Raw genomic sequence first — 23,707 nt, 5'->3', positions numbered from 1 at the left:
CTGGGATCTTTGCCCGAAATCTTTAAGACATTTTAAAAAATATATACATTTTTTTTCTGCATATATTTCCATTGATTTTTGTCATATATAGGTGTTAAGCTTTCTAGACAAGTAATTCGATAAACTTCGTAGGTCATTCTAGGTTAATAAAGATAGAATAAAAGGTGTCTGGAGTATCTCAATGTAGGGGCTCCTCTTTTCGATGTCTTTTCTGAATGCACGACTTGGTCCTCCCAGCTTGACTCTGCCCCCGCACTGACAGGCCTGGACTCCCCTCCACACGCAAAGGCAAGACTGCAGACCACGTGCTCCCTGGGGCAGAACGCCTACAAGGCCAGAGGCAGAACCCTGAGCTGACTGGACCCTGGGCTAAGGGCACATCCATATTTTCATGGCTTGATCAGGCCACGGGGGAAGACAGCTCCGTGAATTCCCCACAGCCAGGCTCTTTCCGCCTCGGTGGCCGTCGGTGGAGAGCTATCATTCTGTTTGTGCTCCGCAGATAGAACCTCCTGCATTCGGTTCTCCCTCCTGGTATCCAGAGATAATGGGGGGGGGTGGGGGGGGTCATCTTGTTTGTAGATCAATTCTGCAGGATTCGCCGGGTTCGATTCCTAGTCGCAGAGTCGCACAGACTCCTCACATCCAGTCACCCAGCTGGGCCTGCTGTGGCGCTCACCCTCCACTCCTCCCCGGGGGCCTGTGGCCTCCGGTGACTTGGTAGGTGCTGTGCGCTTGCTGGGTGCCCCGGGCGCAGCAGGCCTCCGGAGAGGGTTTCCTCCGAGGCCAGTCAGGGCTCTCGGCTAAAATACCTCCTGACCCACCTCCGCGTCGCGCACTCGAACTCCGCCCGTGCGCGCCCGCGCTCGGACACGCGCTTCCGGGAGCGCGCCTGGCGCCGGGGCCGGGTCTGGAGCCGCTGAAGGCGGGTCGCAGAGATTGGACGCTTCTCCCTTCTCGAGCGCCAGCGATGAAATCATGAAATCATTGAACCCCAACAAATGCTGTTTAATCACCGGCGCCAGCACTGACGGAATAGCATTTGCTGAAGACCAGCTTTCCCCCGAGTTTCTTTCCGGGAGGCTTTGCACAGGGTGCGTTGATTTTGCACACCCCTTAAAGCCTAGATGCAGATTCGTCCCAGGAACATCGCATTCTCAAGCCCTTTAGAGGATGGGAACTCCAGTCCAGTAAAACTTAACAGCTAGAGGCCCGGGGCCGTCACCGGGATGGCCGAGTGGTTAAGGCGTTGGACTTAAGATCCAATAGACGTGCGTCTGCGTGGGTTCGAGCCCCACTCCCGGTAAGGACTGAGGGGGTGCTGCTTTTCCTTAGCAGGAGCCTGAGGGTTTATTATGCAAAACTGTCCTTTAGCACCCCACTCTCACCGGGCCTCCGGGTGCTCCCGCAGACGGGGCAGACTCCAGAGCAGACACGCTCAGCCGGGACGAGCGGTGTGCTTTCCAACGTGCTCCAACACGGGACGGTCACGGCTTCCTAGAAGGAAGAGCCGAGCGACCGGGTACCTCCTTGTTTAGTCGGAGGCCGTTTGGACGATGGCTGCAGCCAGGTAACTGTTGACCCTGGCTGTTTTCAGGCCAAATCTGCCCCTGTCCGGCGGTACTGGTCCCCAATACAGTGAGCTTCACTTTTGCACAAACTCCAATATTGTTTTCCAAAGCGCGTGTGCCATTTCAATGCATTAGAATTTAGGTTCCACCGTCTACCCTCATCAATACTTGGTGCTATCGATTATCTTTAAAAGTTTTAGCTATTCTAGAGGGTATGTATCAGTATCTTACTATGGTTTTTTTTTTCTTTAAAGAGAGAGAGAGAGAGAGATAAGAGAATTTTTTTAATATTTGATTTTTTTTTTTTTTTTTTTTTTTAGTTTTCGGCGAAAACAGCATCTTTGTATGTGGTGCTGAGGATAGAACCTGGGCCGCACGCAGGCCAGGCGAGCACACTACCACTTGAGCCACATCCCCTTACTATGGGTTTTAATCTGAATTTCTCTAAAGATCAAAGAATCTTTCTCGTGTATTTATAGTCATATATATTCTTTGAGAAAATGTGCTCAAATATGCCCATTTTGTTGCATTGTTTTCTTATAAGTGAATTTTGAGAATTGTTAATATTTCCGGGACACATCACAATGTTCAGGTATGTATTTGACAAATATTTCCCATTCTATAACATGTCTTTTAATTTTCTCAACAATGACTTATGCAGAGAAGAAATCTTCCATGCCGCAGTCTGGCTGGGCACAAAATAACATCAAGGTCAGGAGCCACTTGTAGGTTCAAACAGGAACTACTTTATTGTCCCAACCCCACGGAACTCTCTAGAATTCCACAGAAACTCCACGAGAACCAACAGGAACTCTGCTAGAACTCAAAAGTAGCGGGCACCCGAGGCAGCAGGAGCCACCCCATTGCCAGTCAGCAGAGGTCTACATATACAACTGAACACACAGTTTGTTTCAATTCAGCATCATCCAGTTACAGCAATCAGTCATTATCTTAATAATTATACACAGCTTAACTCAATTATCATCTTAATGGCTCACTGGTGTCACCTCCCAACCACTCCTTCTGGCAAAATGCCAGGCGCCATCCCGACTTGGCTGTGGCTCTCAACACTTTCATTTGTATAAGTTCTAACATTAACCAAGGAGAGTAGAGCAAATCCAATGCCAAAAAAGATTTTTTTCTCCTATATTTTCTATGTGAATGTGCAAACTCCTTGTGAGAGTTGGTCTGGGAGGTTCTATTGGATCTTAAGTCCAATGCCTTAACCACTCGGCCATCCCGGTGTGACCTAAGGTGTCTAGCTGACCCATGCTTAAACTTTAGCAATTCATTATAAATACGAATATTAGCTGAATTCTTATCTTTCCGCGTGAAGGACCCGTCTTCATTCCCCTGCAGTAGGTGACCAGAATTCATGTCCTGCTTCTGGGTGGATCTACCAGCTATTCCTTAGATTTCAGATTGCTTTGGTTCCTCGAAACCCCAGCTCTCTTACGGGTTTAAGGAAAGTTATGCAAGTCTGGACCTTGTCTTAAGCAACAATCTTTCTGGCTTTTTACATCCTAGCTGGAAGGTAGAGTTCTTCTGAGATTATAATCTGAACATAAACAATGGCATCCATTCTGTGGTCTACTGTATATTTTCCTAGTCCTCTGAGTATCCAGCACTTTGATAAATCAGAGCAAATCAGGAGTAGAATTACTTAAAAGAATGTCATACTAAAGACAAGCATCTGATGTCTGTTTTCCCAAAAGTCTGCTAGGATGGAAGGAAGGAAGGGAGGGAAGGGAGAGACAGGGCAAGAGTTCATGGGGGTGGGGTGGGGGGAAGGTGTTCAAATACATAAAAGGACACTAATCTAAAGCTGGCAGTAGCAGCAAAATTTTGGGAGCCAAATAGCAGATGGGTTAGTGTTATATACAGGAAAGCTTTGTTTTGAGACACACTTGGGAAAAACTGAATATCTTGTGGAAACAACCAAGTGTAAGGAATTGGTGGTACAGGTATAAACGTATGTAAGTGAGAGTGAGGCTGGTTGGAATGTCACTTTGAAGGAATTTCAATTCACATGACCTGTCCCTCAGTTTCAGGGTTTGGGGATACTGGTGGAGTATCTGGAGGATGAGGCTCACTGGCCCTACTGGAACTAACATATCCCAAAGACACCTGCCATGCTACAAACCAACGCAATCCCACCATATCATCCTAATCTTACACTCCAGGGCCATAATGTCCTGCAGTTGGCTGAAAGGTCCCTTTCTGGGAATCTGCCTGACCCAAATGCTGATCCCTACAGTGGAGATTCCCCCCGTCAGATGGCCCTGCGATGGCCACCACAGTCAACTTCTCTCCCAAGTGCTCTGAACTCCCACTGAGGCCCGGGGTGTGGGGTGTGAGGCTGGCCTTGATAGTGCCAAGTAAAGGCCAAGATCTTGGCCTCACGCTGTCCTTCTCTGAGGCCACTCAGCTGCTGATCAAAGTGGGCTAAATCCCCAGTGGACCTTCCAAGGGGAATGAATGAAGGACCATCACCAGGCACACAGCATCTTCTGCAGCGTGCTGGATCAGAGGTTTTTAAAATTTAAAAAAAGAATTTTTTTACCCTAATGGTGCCTGTCTATCTAGGACAGCCTTTCTTGAGGATTTTTGTCCATGTTAGTTGACACTCAGGATTGCTGGTTTCTCTAGCACACTGTTCAGGATATAGGAAGCAAAAGGGAAACGCAGATCTTCCTACCACTTCTTTCCTCAGATCCCAAGGCACCTAGCTGTTGTGTGAACTGATAAATACAATCAAAAAGAGTGTAAGTTATAGGTTATAGATTAGTTTAAAAATATAATTATAAGATTTTGATAAGTGGCATAAGACAATTTGCCGCAGTCTCTGGCTGGGCACAAATCACGAGTCTCCACACAGCTTGTAGATTCAAACAGCAATTCTTTATTCCCGAACTCACACCGGCCGTCTACAAACACGCTCTGGGGGAATCCACGTTTTCTGCCCAAATCCACTCCGCATGGGCTTCTGTCTCCCAAAATATACTGTCTGACCCTAAGCACTCAAGAGGAACTCAGCAGCAGGATACGCCCTATTCTAAAGGGGGGACACCCTAATCTCCTATTATGCTAAACTGCCCTATTCTAAAGGGGGAACACCCTAAACACGGATCCTGCCCTGGTCCTTGAGCAAGGTCACCTTTTAGAAGTCCTTCCACTAGACAGCATGGGAGTAAGCTGGCAAGGAATTTGTCATACCTACTTGGCTGATGGCTCCCAGCAACAATTTATAAAGCAAGAACTGTCACAGGCAGGCCTAAGACTCCATTTTGCTGCCTTCTATGAAAAATTGTTACAAGACCTGTTTCTGAGAAACTGAAATGAAAGCTGTTTTCTTATAAAAATTGTCTTTCTGTACTTTGTACCCGACAAATTGTACCCTACTCAGGATGCATGCCGCAGCCCAGCTGGCTGGGCAAAATAACCGGGGGGTGACGAACAACTTGTGTAGATTTATACAGCAGGAATGGAAGCCATTTATTGTAGGACAGGAGCAGTATTTATACATTTTACACAGCTTATCTAATTAACATAAACTAGATACAGCAGTCAACCAATAAGGAATCTCCACACTTAATGGCTCGCTTTTGTTACTTCACAAACCACTCCCTCTGGCATTTTGCCAGGCGCCATCCTGATTTGTTTACAGACTCTAACATTTCCCCCTTTTGTTTAATTTAAATAACGACTATAGTGGTTTTTACACAAACACCACAAACGATCTGGTACAAGTAGAAGGGGAGGATACAAAATGCCGCAATACCAAGCCAATTGATGGCTCCATGAAAGAAGCCCTTGGAAAAATTATACCAGCAATGACACCATTAGCAAAGATACCGAGTTACAATTTGTTGTAAATTATAGTGTGTTGTCTCAGTCCAGATAAAGCAGTGTCTCAAAAGATTAACTCACAGTCCAGGTAAGTTCTGCAGGCAGCTAGCTTAAATCACAGTCCAGGTAAGATCTGCAGGCAGGTAGCCTAAGCTGTAGCAGCAGAAACATCAACAGCTCCGAAGTCTCATCTGTTTCTCAGCCGGAGTTTCGTCCGGTTCTCAGCAACACTGGAAATTCTTCCACCTTTGTTTTCACCGGCACTGGGACGAAGGCAGGAACTCCGGATGGCTAAAGAAAATCCTGTAGCATTTCACTAAGAAAACAACCTTCTGAACAATTTAGTAGTTACTGATATTGGAAATGACCAAACCTCAGGGACGCTGGGCACGTCCTCTGCCGACTGTAGCATCCCGGGCAGCCCGAGATGGCCCGGGGGAGAGTCCGGGGAGTGTCCCGGACTCAAACTGCCACTGGGCACAGGGAGCAAGAGCCTGCAAGACTGTGCCTCTAGGTCAGGTCTAGATTTGGGCTCTTGCAATGGCGTCCCGCTCCCCGGCGGGGAGGGTTGAGGGGAGGCGGGGAAGAGCCGGCTGCCGCAGCTTGAAAAGTCCTTGCTGCACCACGACCGGCTCCCGCACGTGGCAGCCAGCAGCCACTGCACCGATTCACGCACCCTCCTGTAACAAAAAGTATTCAGTAATAGCCTTTTGCTGCAACTTTTTTCCTGATAATCCTTCTTCTTCTGAACATTCTTTTTCTTTCTGACTTGAGTTCCTGGGCTTTTATCAACACATGCCCTAATTGCTCTTGGTTCCACTGGGGTGCCTCCTTCCCTTAGTAATTTACTTAACACCCCTTCCATATTTTCGTCACAAAGACAATACAATACACCAAGACAAAAACATACTGCATCAATCTTCTCCATTTTCTCAAAATGGCCATTTTTCCTCTTGCCCTATCTGCCTAGGGATGAGCAGATTGCTCCCGTCCTATCTATGGACGGGCAGCTTTTTTTTGTCACTTACCCCTGAGTGTCCCAGGGCTCCCCGTAACGGGCCACCATCTGCACAGTCCGTCCGGTTGCAGCAAACTAACCGGGGGTGACGAGCAACTTGTGTACATTGATACAGCAGGAGTAGGAGCTGTTTATTGTAGGACAGGAGTGGTATATATACATTCCACACAGCTTATCTAATTAACATAAACTAGATACAGCAGTCAACCAGTAAGGAATCTCCACACTTAATGGCTCGCTGGAGTTACTTCACAAGCCACTCCCCCTGGCATTTTGCCAGGCGCCATCCAGACTTGTTTACAGACTCTAACAGATGCAGCAGTGGTTGTGGGGAGCTACATCCTGGGTGTGAATGCCCCTGTGGGTATACATGATTTTGAAATAGATTCTCGCCCAGCTGTGACCCCTGCCCAAATTCAGGATAAGACTGTTTAGCTCCTGCTTGAACCCAGGACTGTGGTCAACTGAACTGCAAAGCTAATGCTCTTTTCTTAGCTTCTGTTTACCGCTTGCTTGCTGACCAGAAAATTCCAGTCCTTCCTAGAGCCCACAGGCCCAGCTTGTTAATGTTTTAATTTCTGTGATTGGCTAGCTTATATGACGATAGCAAGTCACCGAGTTGGGGTTTTGTGCTTATATTCTCCTTGGATGGACCCGGAAGCTGCTGTCCTCCCAAAGAGCTTGAGTCTCTGTGGTGGGTGACAGGCCCTGGCCAGGTAAATACAGCTCTCTTTTGATGTGAAGTTCGGACTTAGAGGGCTTTCTGGAGGGGCTCCCCATGACATAGCTGGTGTGCTGCCTCTCGGCTTTTCAGAGCTGTCCTATGCCCGTGTAGAGAACAGCACCCAGGGGTTTTACCAGCACTAAGTGTGAGGGATAGGAAAACATCTGCTCCATTTCTCAATCCACACTTTAGTCCCTATTCTCCAGGTAACTGTATTAAAGACTAAATTATTGGTCCACCCCATTCATAGGTTGACGTTCTAACCACCCTGGGCTGAGAAAGCGACTGTTTTTGGAGACAGAGCTTTGAAAAGGCAGTTAAGTTAAATGAGGTCATTACAGTGTGTCTTAGATTGGGCCTAATCCAATAGACTGGTGTCCCTGTAAGAAGAATCGCTTAGGACACAGACACAGAGAGTCCATGTGAAGATTCAGGCAGTGGCTATTGCTCCTGCAGACCCAGGAGGGAAGCTGCAGAAGAAACCCACGCAGGCTGGGCAGGGCGAGCATGATGGTGCCTGTAACCTCAGCACTTTGCAGGTGAAGGCAGGAGGGTCGGCTGGGCCACAGTGAGACCTGTCTCACAAAAAAAGAAAAAAAAAAAATAGAAAAAAGGAAACCAAACCCCTGTTCCCCTGTTGACACTTTTCTTTCAGACTCTAGTCTCCAGAAATGTGAGAAAATAAATCTTTATTGTCTAAATCACTCAGTCTGTGGTACTTTGTTTTGGCAAGCTAGCAAATAATACATTTTGGCAGTGCTAGCAAATGCACAGCCAGGATCATCAGATAGATGGATAGATACAAAGGAAAAGAGATTTTTTTAAAAAGCAATTGTAAGAAAGGAAAACTCCAGAAAAAAAAAGCAAAAAACTTTGTCTTGTCATATGGTATATCATGTATCACTAATATCCTCAGACCTCACAGTGAAAAGCAAAAATAATTTATCCAATACCTATCCAGTAGTTTACTTTGTTAAACAGGCTTGCATTAGCCAATGTGCACTGCCTAACAGGATACCATCCTAATTAGGATGCCTAATGGGCTACTTAACAACAGTTCGGGGGGGGTTCCATGATGGAGGATGCAGTTAATTTCTGGGGACCTCTTTTTCTGGCTTGTGAACAGCTGCTTTCTCACTGTGTCTTCCTGTGATCTTCCCTTTGTATATACAGAAAGAATGATCTCTGTATTAGATTCCTCTTCCTATAAGGACACCAGCCCTACAGGACTAGAGCCCCATTGTGTGGCTTCCTTTAACTTCAATTTCTGCCCATCTCACATCAGAATTAACCAGGGCTTTAACGTCGTGAATTAGGGGAGAGGGGGTTCAGTCCATAATGACATCTAACTAGTCTTTGATGATTTGCTGCTAACACTTGGCTCCTGTTGTCTGGGTTCCAGTCATCACCCTTGTGCTGAGGGATTCCAGTTCAATGGTAATTTGTAGCATATGGGGAAGGTCCACCATTGAGCACTGTAAGGCTGCTGGGAATCTTCTCATGAATTTATTTCTCTTGACTTTGGTAAAAAGGCTTTCTGGAAAAGCCCAGAGTGCATGAGGTCTTAGGTATTGCTCCATAACCCCATTCTAGCATTTCAATCTTCCTTAACCTTTGGATAACTGGCTCTAAAGTACCCCAAGGAAGTACTGATATTTCAATCTCATTTATTTGGTCTCACCCTGGCTTTGGGTGCATAACATCAAACCACGAGCCAGAAAAACCTAGAGCTGTTCTCAGCTGCCTGAGCTGAGTAAGGTATCTCTGCCTAGAAGCCCAAGATCAACACATCAAATCTGATGCAATATTCAAAATCCTTTCATCTTGATCCCAGACCCTTAAGATCCAATCCTATTAAGATCTCTGCCAGGGTTCTGTCAATATAAACTGACAAAACTATGCAATTCTCTGTGTATATACCATACCTTCTCCAGGGTGCAGTTTGTGTCCGACCCTCTGGGGCCTCAGGTACAAGAAGAGGTGTTAGCTAGAGACCCTGCCGGGTACCAGCCTCACAAACCATCGCCTCAGAGGCCATTGCAGATTATTCAGGGAAGAGCTCTGAATTCTTGGATTATGGAGAAGTGATGATCCCACCAGTTAGCACAAAGGCATGTGGAGTAATTTTTGTAAATACGATTGAGGAAGACAAAAGTTCTCACCTTCCCTTCTGTTTTCATTCCAGAAAAAAAGAAAAAGTCTTCATGCTCCTATTTCAAGAAAATCTCAACATAGTCTCTTGTAACTAAAGTGTCATGCATTTTTCTCCTCTCCTTGATTACTAGCCCGCTCTTGTCCATCCCCAGCATCGGAAGAAGTATCTTTTCCTTATCTTGTTGGGTTGGTGGCTGAGGCCTCTAAAGCAAGACAGACCAGCAAGAGAAAAAAAAAAACAACGCCAATTTATTAAGATTATGTGCCCTGGTGCCTTTCTAAGGACAGGAATACTTGAAGAAACAAGTAACCCTGTGAATTTATACTAGGTTTGAAGAAGAGGTAAATAAATATGGAGAACAACTATGAAGAAATCTGGATAATATGACCTCGTGGCAATAAATGGGGGCAGGGTGCTTAGCAAGATGTGAGTGTTCGCTGATTTCCCTGCATTTTCAGTGGTGAGAATGCTCCTTTCCTTAGGGTGCAGGGAAGGCACCCTTGGAGTAAGGGTCTTGAGATATTGTCAATTAGGTTGGCAAATACTTATTATTATTATTTGCTTTAACGTCATATTTAGTGAACATCTGGGCTTGTGCTAGAAAGTTCTTGAGATCAAGAGTGAGGTTACTTACAACCCTTTTAAAACATTGTTGTCTGCACCAGCTACAAGTTAGGGCCATAACGCACCAGGATGGTATTACCCTGACTTGACAAGGAAGCCTCACTGCTGGACACTGGGTCTGGAGCGCAGAGGCCGCCTCTTTGGAATTTGCGCTCTGCTGCGGGATCTGGCGCCTTGCGCCTCCCGGGGTCTGCGGAAAGCTGGTCTTTCCATGGAGCCAGGTGGCCACTGCTGGCCAGTGAACTGTACAGGGAACACCGAGGGCAGCTGCGGCAGTTTTCATGACCTCTGGCCCTCTCCCGGGCTCAGAAGTCTGCTTTATTGTTTAGGAGTCATTTTCTGTCACCAAGAGGCGCGTGTCACAGCGCTGTGCCCACAGTCACCCGTGTAGACAGCACGGGGGATCTGGAAATCAGTCCAGACGGTCACTCTTTCCGCATTTGGGACCCAGGGCGGAGCTTTGCTCGTCCCGAGTTGTTATTATTGATAAATAGAAAAGAAGGAGGGGAGCCACCATAGCGACCCCAGGGGCAGACCCCCGCTGGATGCTCTGGAGCGCCCCAGGGAGAGCGTGTCAATTACACATGGGAGGGAGGCTGCCAGCAGCCGTTTCCGTAGTGTAGTGGTTATCACGTTCGCCTCACACGCGAAAGGTCCCCGGTTCGAAACCGGGCGGAAACAGGAGGCTGGGAGAGTAGTTTTTAGTTACAGGGATCTTATCACTCCGTTGTCTGTTACCCCAGTGTGCATTTCTCTCAAACAAGAATGGGACCGGTTAGACGTGTCAAAAGTGATCAACATTAGGACTAACTAAATAATATGTGAACATATAGAGGTGTTTTATACTGTTTCTGTGCTCCAATTTGGAGACCTTGAAACTATGGAATACAGATACTTGTTTGTACCTATATTATTTTGTGTTTATTCTTAAGATATTTAACCTAAAGTTTAAAACAAACAAAAATAACAAGAGGAAGATTGATCGGATTACCTGTATTTAATAAGCAGTAACAATGGCTTGTTTCTTCTGTCTCATGGTACACTACAATTTTTTTCTTTTTTTAGCTGTTTTCTCTTCCCATCATATTTCTGAATTGCTTGCAGGATTTAGGAATTTCTTTTTTAAAAATTTCTTTTGTAGAATCACACAACTCCTCCTACCTCCCTCTGGTTAGGGAAGCACCTGCCCTAAGCTACATCCAGCCTTCTCTTCAAGGTACTGCAAGTACTGTCAGGCAAGACTTTCCCTGACATGTAGCTGTGCTTGATCAAGTCCACATTTCACTCCTTTTTGTTGTCCATTTATGTGATGACATCAAACTATATATTTTTTCAATAAAAGATGCACATCTCTGAGTGTTCCAACCTTGTCTAGAAACTATAGGATAAAACATCCACAAGTTTGGATGGTTAATTTACATGTGAGTTAGACTCAGTCATGGTGCCGAGATACTGTGTGTGGGTGAACATTATTCTGGATGTTTCTGTGAGAGTGCCTTTGGATGAAATTTATATTTACACTGAATGAAGCTGATTACCTGTCATAAAGCGTGGGATTCCTGTAATCAGGTAAGTAGAAGAAAAGGCAGACCGCCTCCAGCAAGAGGGAATTCTGCCAGCAGGTTGTATTTGGATTAGAGCTCAACCCTTTCCTGAGTCTCCAGCCTGCTGGGCTCCCTTGTCAGATTCTGGATTTGTCAAAGCTCACTTAAAAAAAAAAAAAAATAAGATTCGGGGACACCTGCTACACCCTGGCCTGGGAGACTATTTGGAACTGTTGCAGCAGCTAAGGCACCCCTGCAACTGGGCATTCCTGTGTGGTAGACACTGGGCTCAACTCTGGACACAGCATTGGCAGGTGGGAACTCATAGCCAGTGTGGTGTGGTGGCTAGTGAACAGAAGACCACCAAGAGGAGCATCAGGGATGAGACGGTCCAGGTGATGGACACCACCTGGGGATGGTGCAGCATGAAGAACCTGATGAGCTATTGGGTTATCAGATACTGAGGGTGGAGGCTTTCTGCTAACTAGACTTGGCAGGTTCATTACTAAAGCTGGAATTTATGAGCAAGTGCACAGATAGGCCCAGGAGAAGCTGCAGGAGCTTCACTAGAGTTTGGGCAAGCAAACAGCCTTCATCACCCTCCTCAACTGGGTGAGCCAGTTCTTTAAAACAAAGTCCTTCTGTATTAGCACACATGCTTGCACACATAGTTGTGTTTCTGGGGAGCCCTGACTAGTGCAACTCTTGTTACTTTACACTGTTTGACTCTGTAAGACATAGCAAACAACACCTACTGAAACCTCAACAGCACCATTGCAATGCAGGTGGTTTTCAAAGAAATCTTTGTCCTTGGGTCTTTGAGAATGAGGAGCATTGTGGTGTCACAGGACAGTTGACAATGACAGGGCAGGGGTGTCTCTGGGGCTGCTGGGTGGCACCCTGTCCTTCTCTGTCTTCAACTTGGCAGCCTTTGTGGAAAGCAGCTCGGGAAAAGTCCTGCCAGTGGGATCTAGACCAGACCTGTGGGACGATCACTTTCAGTCCACGAAGTCATACCTAGGAGTGGCTTTCTGTTTTTCCTTCCCTTCAGCTGGCTCGAATTTCCCAGAGTGGTTCAAAATAAAACATCCCAATTATTGGCTTTGCACAATGTACTGACAGCTTTCCTTGTGCACACTGGTGGTCCCACAGGGGCGAGCTTCAAGGTCATGGCGTTTTTTTTTTTTTGAAGACAAATTGTCATGAAAGAAGCACTAAAAGGAAAGCACAGTGTCCCTGGTGAACAATGAGAGTGACCAACAAGGATCTTGGTTTCTTCTTACCTCAGGAGGAATCTAGACCACCTGGATGGTGTTGTGCAGTGTCTGGAGGGTAACAGAAGGCCTGGGCATGTTTAAGAAAATAATGAGCCTTTGTTGATGAGGACTTTGACTACATCATGCTACTGGAATAAATCAGAGTGATTTTTAGTGATTTTAGATCAGTGGGTGACCTCACCTGATGGGTTGCCAGAACCTGCAGAGGAGCAACCAGGTAATTGCTGAAGAGAAGCAGATGGAGAAATCTTTGAATATTTCAAAGGAAGATCATCTGAAGAAATAGAAAAAAATAAAGGCACAAAAGAGGCCCAATCTATTGGAAGTGGTGAAAGACCTACTTGAGGCAGATAAGAAGTGTCTAAAAACCGTGCTGCTTAGTGTCAATTGAATCCAGCGATCACAGATGAGGATGGGAGATGAGATTCTTAGCATTTGAACCAATGAGGAGTTGTGAATTCATCTGGGACCGAAGGATGGGAGAAGCCCTCTGCTATGTCTGCACTGGGAGAGACTCTTTGACATGGACAATGTACTTAGATGACAGAAGAATGCATGTCAGTTTCAGTCATCCCATTGCCAAAGTTATGGGGGAAAGGAACAGGTGGGAAACACAGCAAGAGCGATTTCAGTGTGTGAGAAGAAATAGGGTGAACTGGTTCTGGAAGTCAAAGTCCAAACAAGGTTACAGTCATTAAAGTAACAGTCATCTAAAGTTATTAGATGAGCAGACAGAAGATTCAAAATCAAGTCACTCACATGCAAATTAAAACACAAGAAGGAATCCACTGCTGCTGTGAAAACCAAAAAAACCCAAGGATGAATACTGGAGACTAACTGCCAATCAAAAACACTACCTGGGCTGTCCACCAGGAGAAGGGTTTTAGGCTCAGTGAAGAAAGCTGCTGGGGTGGGGGTGGGGCGGGGGGGGGATGGGGGAGAGAGAGAGGGAGAGAACACATGGTTTTCAAAACCTGAGTGGAAGCTGATTTCTCAAGGGATGACCATCATAAAGCCAATCCCTGTTGTTAAAAGATAAACTGGGCGTGGCAGTGCATGCCTGTAATCCCAGTGGCTTGGGAGGCTGAGGCAGGAGAATCACATGTTTAAGGCCAGCCTCAGCCACTCAGTGAGGCCCTAAGCAATTTAGCAAGATCTGGTCTTAAAGTAAAAACTTAAAAGGGCTGGAAATATGGCTCAGTGGTTTAAAAGGTCTTGGGTTCAACCCCTAGTAAAACAGCAAAAATAACAACAAACAACTTAGGCACTGTAAAGATTTAATCTGTGCTGTGGCATCTGGCAACACCAGACGAGGGGGCCACAGGAGGAACCACAGGTGTTCAGGAAGCAAGACACAGAAAAGGCATTTGACTGATACTAGTTTAATACCCCTAGTTACAGGTCAGTTTGGCGGTTTCTGATTGGTGAGTCTTAATTTTAGTAAACTTAATTTACTGTTTACAGTGAACTTCAGTTTATGTAGGAACCCAAGGTAAGGGAAAGTCTCAGCCTACTAACCACCCAATTAACAAGGCAACAACCAACACTACAAGAAAGAGATACCAAGATATTTGCTCTTATGTAAGAGTACCAAAAAAAAAAAAAAAAAAAAGTAGAGGTTTCTGAGTTTTATAGAAATGGTATAATGCTAATGTTAACAAATTGAATCAAAGGCAAGTGAATATGTTTATTGCTCTTAGTAATAATAACTAATTTCACTGGTGATACACAAATAAATATAACTAAATATAGGATATGAATAAATATAATAAGCTTACAAGTAAACACTAATACATTACCTTGTAATACAAATCATACCTAAGTTCTATAGGTGCAATCAGTCTACTAACAAAAACATTCAGATAAAATGATAAATACAGGTATGAAAACATGTCAAGGTTTCTGGGAACATGGTATCCATGTACCTGTCCTTATCCTCCTTATTGCAATAAACCCCTTGGATGTCATATGTAGGATGATTATAAGAAGACCCCGAAAGATGGAGAGTGAAATGCACCCTGTTGCTTTGCACCTATAGCACACCATGGCCCAAGTGGACCGCAGAGCAAAACCGGAAGTGATCAGGCAGCGGAAGGGGCGGGGCGTCCGCTGTTCCTGTGGCGGGCACGTCTGACCCAAAGGCCTTGCTAACTCCCAGTAGCTGCACGGGTGCTGGGGACCAAGCCTTGAACACAAGGACCCTGGGGACCTTCAAAATCCAAACTGGAGCAGCAGGGAAACTAAGCGAAGTCAACCTCGGGCAGTCTGTGTTTGCACTGTCGGGTGGAGAGCCACGAGAAACCCCAGCAAGGATTCCGCCCGAGAGATCTAGACACAAATAGGCGGAACCCGGAGAGCAGAGGCCCCGGCGGGGCGGCTGGGAGGGTCTCCAGGGCTGAGCGGGAGGAGGGCTCTGGGGACTACGGAGCGGGAGACCTGGGGGAGGAGTAAAATGACTTTGGTTTCCCATCTCCTTCCTCCCGATTTTTACTAGAGGACAGAACAAATGGAGACAACCAGTGCGGATGGAGTTTAAGAAGGTGCTCAAATAAAAAGCAGGAGCTCACCCCTTTTAAAAAAATAACAATTTACAAATTTCTTGGCGGAAAGGATGCAAATGAATCGTCGACCCGGCTTATCAAAAGATGCAGGACCCCTTTCTCAAAAAGAAGAAAAAGCCAAGGAGGAGAAGGTGTCCTCCCAGCATTTATGGGGTCTTAACTTCAGATGAAACCGGAGGAGAAACTCGGGGACTACGCGGGCGGCTGTGGGTGCACAGGGCCGGAGGGCGCCGAGGGTACTTCCCGCCGCTCTGGGTGGGCTCCGCCAGCGGGTGGGGCGGCGGGCGCGGGCGCGGGGCTCGCCCGGGTGCCGGCTCGCGCCGCTTCCTGCCTGCAAGCTTCCGGACCGGCCTGCCACCCGCGTCTTCCGACCCCTGCGACTGTCCCGGTGCTGGACGCCACGGCCTCCAGCCTCCACCGGCCTCGTCGCTGGCGCGACTCGCGTTTTCGAGCGCGGGAAGAGAGCGGCGGCGCTCAGGGTGCGTCCTCCAGGCCCCCGCCGCGGCGTTGGGTCCGCCCTGGCGTCTGCGTGCGTCGCCACCCCGCTAGGCGACCGCGCCAGGCTGACCCCGCGCCGAGCTGCCTACGGAAAACGCAGAGCGGAGGGGTCGCGGCGCACAGGCCCAGCCTCCCAGAGGGAGCAGTTCTCTCTTGTTGGTGGGAGTCCTTCCCTCTTCCTTTTTAAATAATAAATAAGAAAGAGCGGAACTCATTCTCCGTAAAAGAAAAACGTCCCCGGACATTAGAGATAGTTCAAATACAAGAAAGCGAGCGCGCCCTCGCACAGCCGGCCGGTTAGCTCAGTTGGTTAGAGCGTGGTGCTAATAACGCCAAGGTCGCGGGTTCGATCCCCGTACGGGCCAGTTGTTCCTTTTAATTTTCCCCAACTTTAACCGGCTCTAGGAGCCGCTGCCGCCCTCCCGTCCCCGGACCATACCCCGCTACTCCAGGGCGCCGCTGCGCCAGTGCTTAGCAGTTAGAAAGAAATAGGAAGCCGAGCGCGGTGGGACGGTGCGTTCGGGGACCGGGAACAGGAGGAGTTTAGAAATCCCCGCATTGTTTTGGGAAGTACCCCCGGCGACGCCTGCGGAGAAAACGCCGGCCACTCCGGCCTCGGTTCCTATCGCAATCTCCCGCGCGGCGGCACCGGGCGCGCCCAGGGGTCCACCTGCTTTCCGTGCCGCCGCCTGGGAACGCGGAGCCTGACTGGACCCGGAGGTGGGCGCGCCGGGGCGGAGCGCGGGGTCTTCCTTGCCCTCAATGGTCCTCCTCGCCCTCGCTGGTCTTCCTGCGTCCTCTCCGGTCCTCACCTGTCCTCCGCGTCCTCACCTGTCCTCACCTGTCCTCCGCGTCCTCTCCGGTCCTCACCTGTCCTCCTGCGTCCTCTCCGGTCCTCACCTGTCCTCCGCGTCCTCACCTGTCCTCCGCGTCCTCACCTGTCCTCCGCGTCCTCTCCGGTCCTCACCTGTCCTCCGCGTCCTCACCTGTCCTCCGCGTCCTCTCCGGTCCTCACCTGTCCTCCGCGTCCTCACCTGTCCTCACCTGTCCTCCTGCGTCCTCTCCGGTCCTCACCTGTCCTCCGAGTCCTCACCTGTCCTCCTGCTTCCTCTCCGGTCCTCACCTGTCCTCCGCGTCCTCGCCTGTCCTCCGCGTCCTCACCTGTCCTCCTGCGTCCTCTCCGGTCCTCACCTGTCCTCCTGCGTCCTCTCCGGTCCTCACCTGTCCTCCGCGTCCTCACCTGTCCTCACCTGTCCTCCTGCGTCCTCTCCGGTCCTCACCTGTCCTCCGCGTCCTCACCTGTCCTCCGCGTCCTCTCCGGTCCTCACCTGTCCTCCGAGTCCTCACCTGTCCTCCTGCTTCCTCTCCGGTCCTCACCTGTCCTCCGTGTCCTCGCCTGTCCTCCGCGTCCTCACCTGTCCTCCTGCGTTCTCTCCGGTCCTCACCTGTCCTCAGCGTCCTCTCCGGTCCTCACCTGTCCTCCGCGTCCTCACCTGTCCTCACCTGTCCTCCTGCGTCCTCTCCGGTCCTCACCTGTCCTCCGCGTCCTCACCTGTCCTCCTGCGTTCTCTCCGGTCCTCACCTGTCCTCCGCGTCCTCTCCGGTCCTCACCTGTCCTCCGCGTCCTCACCTGTCCTCACCTGTCCTCCTGCGTCCTCTCCGGTCCTCACCTGTCCTCCGAGTCCTCACCTGTCCTCCTGCTTCCTCTCCGGTCCTCACCTGTCCTCCGTGTCCTCGCCTGTCCTCCGCAACCTCACCTGTCCTCCTGCGTCCTCTCCGGTCCTCACCTGTCCTCCTGCTTCCTCTCCGGTCCTCACCTGTCCTCCGAGTCCTCACCTGTCCTCTTGCGTCCTCTCCGGTCCTCACCTGTCCTCTGCGTCCTCGCCGGTCCTCCTCGCCCTCTCTGGTCCTCCTACGTCCTCTCCGGTCCTCACCCATCCTCCCGCGTCCTCGCTGGTCCTCACCTGTCCTCACTGCTCCTCCCGCGCCCCCCCCCCAGTCCTCCCACGCTGTGGTCGTCCTCCCTCGGAGGCCAGTCCGGAGTCTCTGCGCGCCCGCCGGACGACTCCCTCCCGTCCCGTTTCTCCGCACACTTGGCCTCGCGGCCTAGGGTGGCCCCTCCTGTTTGAAGGGGAGCAGTGGAACCGGCGTGGACACGGGTTCCCGTGGGTAAGTAGCGGGGTGAGGGACGGCCCCAGAACGGGCCAGGGCGCGGCGGGTGCCGGCTGAGCCCGTACGCCGGGCCTTCCTTGCCCTGGTCCAGTTCAGTGCTCGGCCTTCCACTTGAGGGCTAAAGCACAGGGAAGGCTGTCGCTGACCTGGGGGGAAGGAGCCGCCCCGGGAGGCCGACGTGGGAGTGGCCCCGCCCAGGGCTGACCCAGCGGAGGGAGCGGAGAGCCCTCCTCCTGGGGCCGTGCTCCGCACTCCACCCCGGGGGTGCCCCCAGCTGAGCGCGCCACACGGAGCCGCGCAGGCAGTGGGTGCTGCTCGAGCCGGACCTCTGCGCGATTGTCACCTTGTCACCGCAGCCGCAGTGAAAGGAGCAAGCAAGACCCTCAACCCCGCGCTGCGCACTGCGTGTCCTGCGCCGAGTGTCTCCTCCTCGGGGCAGTGCGCGAGGGACTAGATCGTAAGACGAAGGAAGCAGACGGTCAACCTCAGGGAGGAAGAAAGGACGGAGAGAGCCACCAACCAGCCCCGGAGCGGGGGCGAGCCTTTAAGGATGACTTGAAGACCATTGGAAATTAAGGAAATACACATTTTTTCCCCCTTGGATAAGAAAATACATTCAAATGATCAGGAACTAAACAGGTACACAGCGAAGAGTTTCCTTATCCCTCATCCCTTGTCTGCCCACTTCTCAGCTCAGCACTACTCCAGTACATCACTGTCATTCAGAGTTCATAGCATCCTCCTTGATTTTCTTCGTGCATATAGAGGGATGTAAATATAAATATGCATTTTATTTTTTCCTTCTAGTTTCCTATCTTCTGTCCTACTTCATATATGCTGCAACATACACATGTAACGTCTTCCTTTTTTCACTTCATGTACCTTGGAGATCTCTAATTTAACAACACTCATTCAATCCTTCAAACAGGACATTAAATAGTATTGCCATACAGAAATAGAACTTATTTTCAATTGAATTGGTTCAGCCAGCTAGGAGTTGAGTCTTGACCTTTTAAATTCCTCCCACAGCTGGGGCAAGCTATATATAAGCAGGATTGGAGGGAAGGAGACAAAATAGCCCCTTTTATTTTGTTTTAATTGAATAAGGCCCTTTCTGTGTGAAATTTCAGAGTCCTGAAGTAGGGGCTCCAGAACACTTTGTTGATCAAAGGAAACTACATAGTTGTCTGGCAAAAGATAATTTAAAAAGATAAAACCATTACTTTCACAGATGTAAAATGAACACATGATAAAAAAAATACTGAAGAATGAATTTAATCAACAAGATGTGAGAATTGTACACCAGAAGCTGCAAAACATTGCTGAGAGAAGTTAATGGAGACCTATGAAAAAAGGAAAGACTTCTGTACTAGTGAGGGCTCTCCAGAGAAATAGAACCAATAGTGTGTGTGTGTGTGTGTGTGTGTGTGTGTGTGTTTGTTTGTGTGTGTGTGTGCGCCTGCACTTCTTGGCTTCTCAAGGGTTAAGAGAAATTACCACCCTCTTGGGTTTGCAGCTTAAAATGAATGAGACATAGTTCTCATTTTGCCATTATCATGTATGTGTAGCTCTGTCAATGCTAAGTCAAAGCAGCATGCTCTGCTTCTTCAGTCGATAGGAAGTGTCTTTCTGTGGGCAGGGCTGTTTGTTTCCCCAGCACAGTCTCAGAAGCCCATGCGAATCTTGAAGTTCTGTACCTGCTGACTGAGTAGAACCCTGTGGTCCTGAAGCTGGGGAGGCGATGTCAGCAGGAGTCTGTGCCCAAAGGCACCTGCATAGGCTGTCCCATGAAGCTTGGAGCTGGTCCTTTTTCTGAGTTCTCAGTTCTGTAGCTGGTTGCAGGGGATTTTAGGAAGCATCAAAATAAAACAAAATAACTACATGCAGGCAAAAAAGATTTAAAATGGCTGTAGTTGATTTATTGTTTGTAATTTTTTCAAAAGTGAAAGATCTGATGAGATTTCATAACAAGAATAATGACACAAATAAGGAATTTTGGTTGTTCTGTGGCATTTTGCAAAACAAGATTATAAAACCAATCCAAAATAAGTTTTAGACGTAATGGTCATAAATATGACCATCAACCACATTTTCAAAGAAGAGAGTATTTAATTTAATAAAACATTCAATCTATAAAAGTAGACAAATATAATCTTTACAGAGAAAAAAACCTTGAGATGTAAGATAATAATTCTGATACATAATAAACCACTAACATGTAAACCTGATTGAAAAATACATCTGCAATATTGAGAGAAGGATTTGATAAGTCTGCAGTGGGTCCTACTCATTTGTATGTTAATGGAACTCCATAGGCAACTCAGGTAAGTTCCCAGTGGTAGACCTCTGGACTAGTTAACAAGGAAAAAAGTGATTAAAATGATGGCTGGTTAGACTTGATTACTGCTGCTTCTCTCTGGCCAAAGGACACTATGCTGCTGTGGCCAGGGCCCACACCTAGGGCCTTAACCTTCATCATTCCACAGAGGTCCCTCCAACTTCCACAGTAGGATTAAGTTTCCACCCCTTAACTCCCCACAGTGGGAATTAAATATCAAGCTGGGTAGGTGGAGATACTCAAACCACAGTACTCAGAGTTTGCATGGCTAGGCCTTAATGTTTTCAACAGCAGCAAGATAATTCCTTTAAATATGGGTCTTCTGACCAGCAGATCCATGGGCCCAGTAGAAGATAAAGCCAGGGAAGAAGGCTCTTGAGATGAATGATTTGTTTGAAGAATGTTCTGCCTGTTTCAGAGTGTACAAAAAAAAAAAAAAAAAAGATTGAAAGTTTGCCGCAGCCTGGCTGGCTGGGCAAAATAGTGGGGGTGGGGGTGGGGGTGACAAATAACTTGTGTAGATCAATACAGCAGGAGTGGAAGCCCTTTATTATAAGACAACAGAGGTATTTATACATCCCACACAGCTTATTTTAATTAGCATAAACTAGATACAGCAGTCAATCAATAAGAAATCTCCACACTTAATGGCTCGCTGGCACCACCTCACAAACCACTCCCCCTGGCAAAATACCAGGCGCCATCCTGACTTGTTTACAGACTCTTAACATTTGCCAGGTGCCATCCTGACTTGTTTACAAACCCTAACAAAAGTTATTAATTAAAAAATAATTTTCACCATCTGACTTCTAAGCCAATGGCTAGTAAAAATTCGGTTATTCTATTTTCAAATGTCTTCCTCTTTCTTGAAGTCTTCTTGTTTGTTTGATTTATTGAATTGTCTTAATGTGGTCTTTTAAACAACATTTCATGCCACACCTCTGCAAAAAAATTTCACAGAATTTCTTGATGTCTTACAAGGCCTTAAACAATGGTGGCATGATTATTCTGCTCAACTTCTTCCCTTAAGTGACTTCTCTGGGCTTTTCTAAGTACAGGAGAAGAGAAGGCCAGGATTCCACTTTCCTGCCTCAGCAGAGCTGTGCGCAGGCTGGCGCGCCTTAATCGTGGGCAGACTTGGAGGAACTGGCAGGTTTTAACTACCAGCAGGAGTTTGCACTTGATATTTCTGTCAGAGACTGTTTGGGGCCACTTAACTGGAGTGTACCTACTTTGGGTAGCTGTAGGATAGGAATAACCCTTCCACCTACAAGACTTTTCACCTTCACTGAACTTGATTTTTAAGGCGATCACATAGCCATGTGACAGTTACCTGGGGCCCTCATTTTGCTCAGTTCCCTGGGAAGTAGACTAGGGCCTAGGGTGGTATTCCCCTGAAGAGGGCTGGGGTGCTGCCTTCGACCTCTCTGGATGGAACCCAGAGTCTAACGAGCAGGCCCGAGTCTCAAAGGGCACACTCCTAGTGCCATTGAAGTTTCAAGAGAATGACTCAATTTGTGACTTACTTTCTCAAAACACCACTGAGCTACGTTTTTATCCCCATTCTCAGAAGGATCCTGTGATGCATAAATGTGGCAATTCGCAGGGTCCTTCAAAACCAGAAGGGCCCAAGTCTAAATTTTAGCAGAACTGTTTTTCCTTGGTCTCAAAAAATGAATCTGATTCCAAATCAAATACCATGACTTATCAATGCTTTGCCTCATATTGACAAGCAAAATCCATCATTTAGCTGAAGATTTTGGCTATCACAGGCTGAGACTGAAAATGAATTTCCAAGATAGTTTGAATTGGTTGTCTCTATCACTTGCTGCAAGATGATTTTTTCACAACTCTTAGGTCTCAGTCTTAACAATCAAGAGCAAACCTTTTGCTTTTTACTAGCTTTAGAAATCTTACTCATTTTTCTCCTTTATCCCAAATTACACATCATCATGCAAATTGGAACAATTCAATACAGATCTTAACCACTTATAAATTCTTCAAGGTATTCTTGACATACTTAGTGACCACACACTATGGAAAATACAAAAACCTAGCCACGTAGGCCCCGCTGGGATTCGAACCCAGGATCTCCTGTTTACTAGACAGGCGCTTTGACCAGCTAAGCCACAGGGCCCCTCTTAAGCCTGTGCTCAGTTATATCATATATATAACTTTTATATGAAATATAGCAATTTGTCAACTTATTTGTTTTGTGACAGAGAAAATTCATCAATATGTCCAAATTCATATCAAAACAAAAAACTCCGTTATTTAAGAAATATTTTCTTCAATACAAGGTTTAAAATCGATTAAAAAAAGGCGAATTCTCTATTTCATGGTGACTATCGCCCCCTCGAGGAAGTATTGGAAATTGCAGCATATTTTAAATTCATTTCTCCTTTTATTCATTTTGAACCTGAGAGTAGAGTTAAAGCTAGTTTCAGATGCTTTTCTGAGCACTGGAGATAGAACAGTGAACAAAACTTCAACAAATCAGTATCACATAATCTGTATCTAGAGGGACATTGAAAAGCAAGTGAAAAAAAAATCGCCACAAACCCGAAAGCCTAACGACAAACAAAGGTACGAGAACCGGCCTCCCACGCGGGACCCTGGGGCCGGGGAATCCGCACTCGTCACTCCCTGTGTCCGAGCAAACCCGCACGGTCCACCCACCCGAACCCACGCAGCCCGGGGAAGCAGGTCCAGGGGCAGCAGGAGGGGAGACGATGCTTTTCCGTCTCCTGTGATCCTGCCTACTCCAGAGCTGGCGGGGACATCTAGTAGGCAGGGTCACCAGGCGCGTGGACCGAGTTGCTGCATGGGCCTGGCCTCCCTCTGTCTGTGCCATGACCACTGAAGCCATTGGTTTCTCAGTCGAGTGCGATTTTGTTCTAAGAAGCAATGAGAAACTCTTGGACGTCGCAGAAGACCGATCACACACAGGCTCTGAGGCTGGTGGCCCTGGCTGCTGACTTTAAAAAGGCCAGAGACTCTTTGCCAGGGCTCTGGAGAGCAGCACCCAGGAGGAGTTTGAAGGAGATGTGTCAGGACAGCACGGGGTCACAGCAGGAAGAGGGGTGGGGGTGGGGGAAGGGGGAGAGGTAGAAGAGAAGAGAAAGAATGGGAGAGAAAAGAATGAATGTGCTTGCCTCCAGACTTATGGCAGCTCAGATAGCCTAAACTGAATTGGTCAGCTCTGACCAAGACAAAAAGAGGACCTGTGGTCGTTGTAATTTCAGTTATGATTTCCTTGAGATCAAGACATATTTATTCAGCTCCTATTAGCACTAGGAACCACAATATGAGGTCCAGGCACACAGGGGTTTTAACTGTTTAACTTGACCCATACCTGGAGGGGCATCTGACTCAA

General features: G+C 47.8%; 4 non-coding genes across 4 annotated transcripts; 3 read left to right on the top strand and 1 right to left on the bottom strand.

Annotated features, from left to right (window-relative positions):
- Positions 1 to 1,223: 1,223 nt before the first annotated feature.
- Trnal-uaa (transfer RNA leucine (anticodon UAA)) lies at positions 1,224 to 1,306 on the top strand. Its single transcript has one exon. It is a non-coding gene; the product is annotated as a tRNA-Leu (tRNA).
- Positions 1,307 to 10,549: 9,243 nt separating this feature from the next.
- On the top strand, positions 10,550 to 10,622 carry Trnav-cac (transfer RNA valine (anticodon CAC)). Its single transcript has one exon. It is a non-coding gene; the product is annotated as a tRNA-Val (tRNA).
- A 5,490-nt stretch (positions 10,623 to 16,112) lies between these two features.
- On the top strand, positions 16,113 to 16,186 carry Trnai-aau (transfer RNA isoleucine (anticodon AAU)). The gene has a single exon. It is a non-coding gene; the product is annotated as a tRNA-Ile (tRNA).
- A 6,208-nt stretch (positions 16,187 to 22,394) lies between these two features.
- Positions 22,395 to 22,468, bottom strand: Trnat-agu (transfer RNA threonine (anticodon AGU)). The gene has a single exon. It is a non-coding gene; the product is annotated as a tRNA-Thr (tRNA).
- Positions 22,469 to 23,707: the final 1,239 nt, after the last annotated feature.

Source organism: Callospermophilus lateralis, chromosome 6, assembly GCF_048772815.1.
Source record: "Callospermophilus lateralis isolate mCalLat2 chromosome 6, mCalLat2.hap1, whole genome shotgun sequence".
NCBI lineage: Eukaryota > Metazoa > Chordata > Mammalia > Rodentia > Sciuridae > Callospermophilus > Callospermophilus lateralis.
This window is presented reverse-complemented; position numbering and strand designations above follow the sequence as displayed.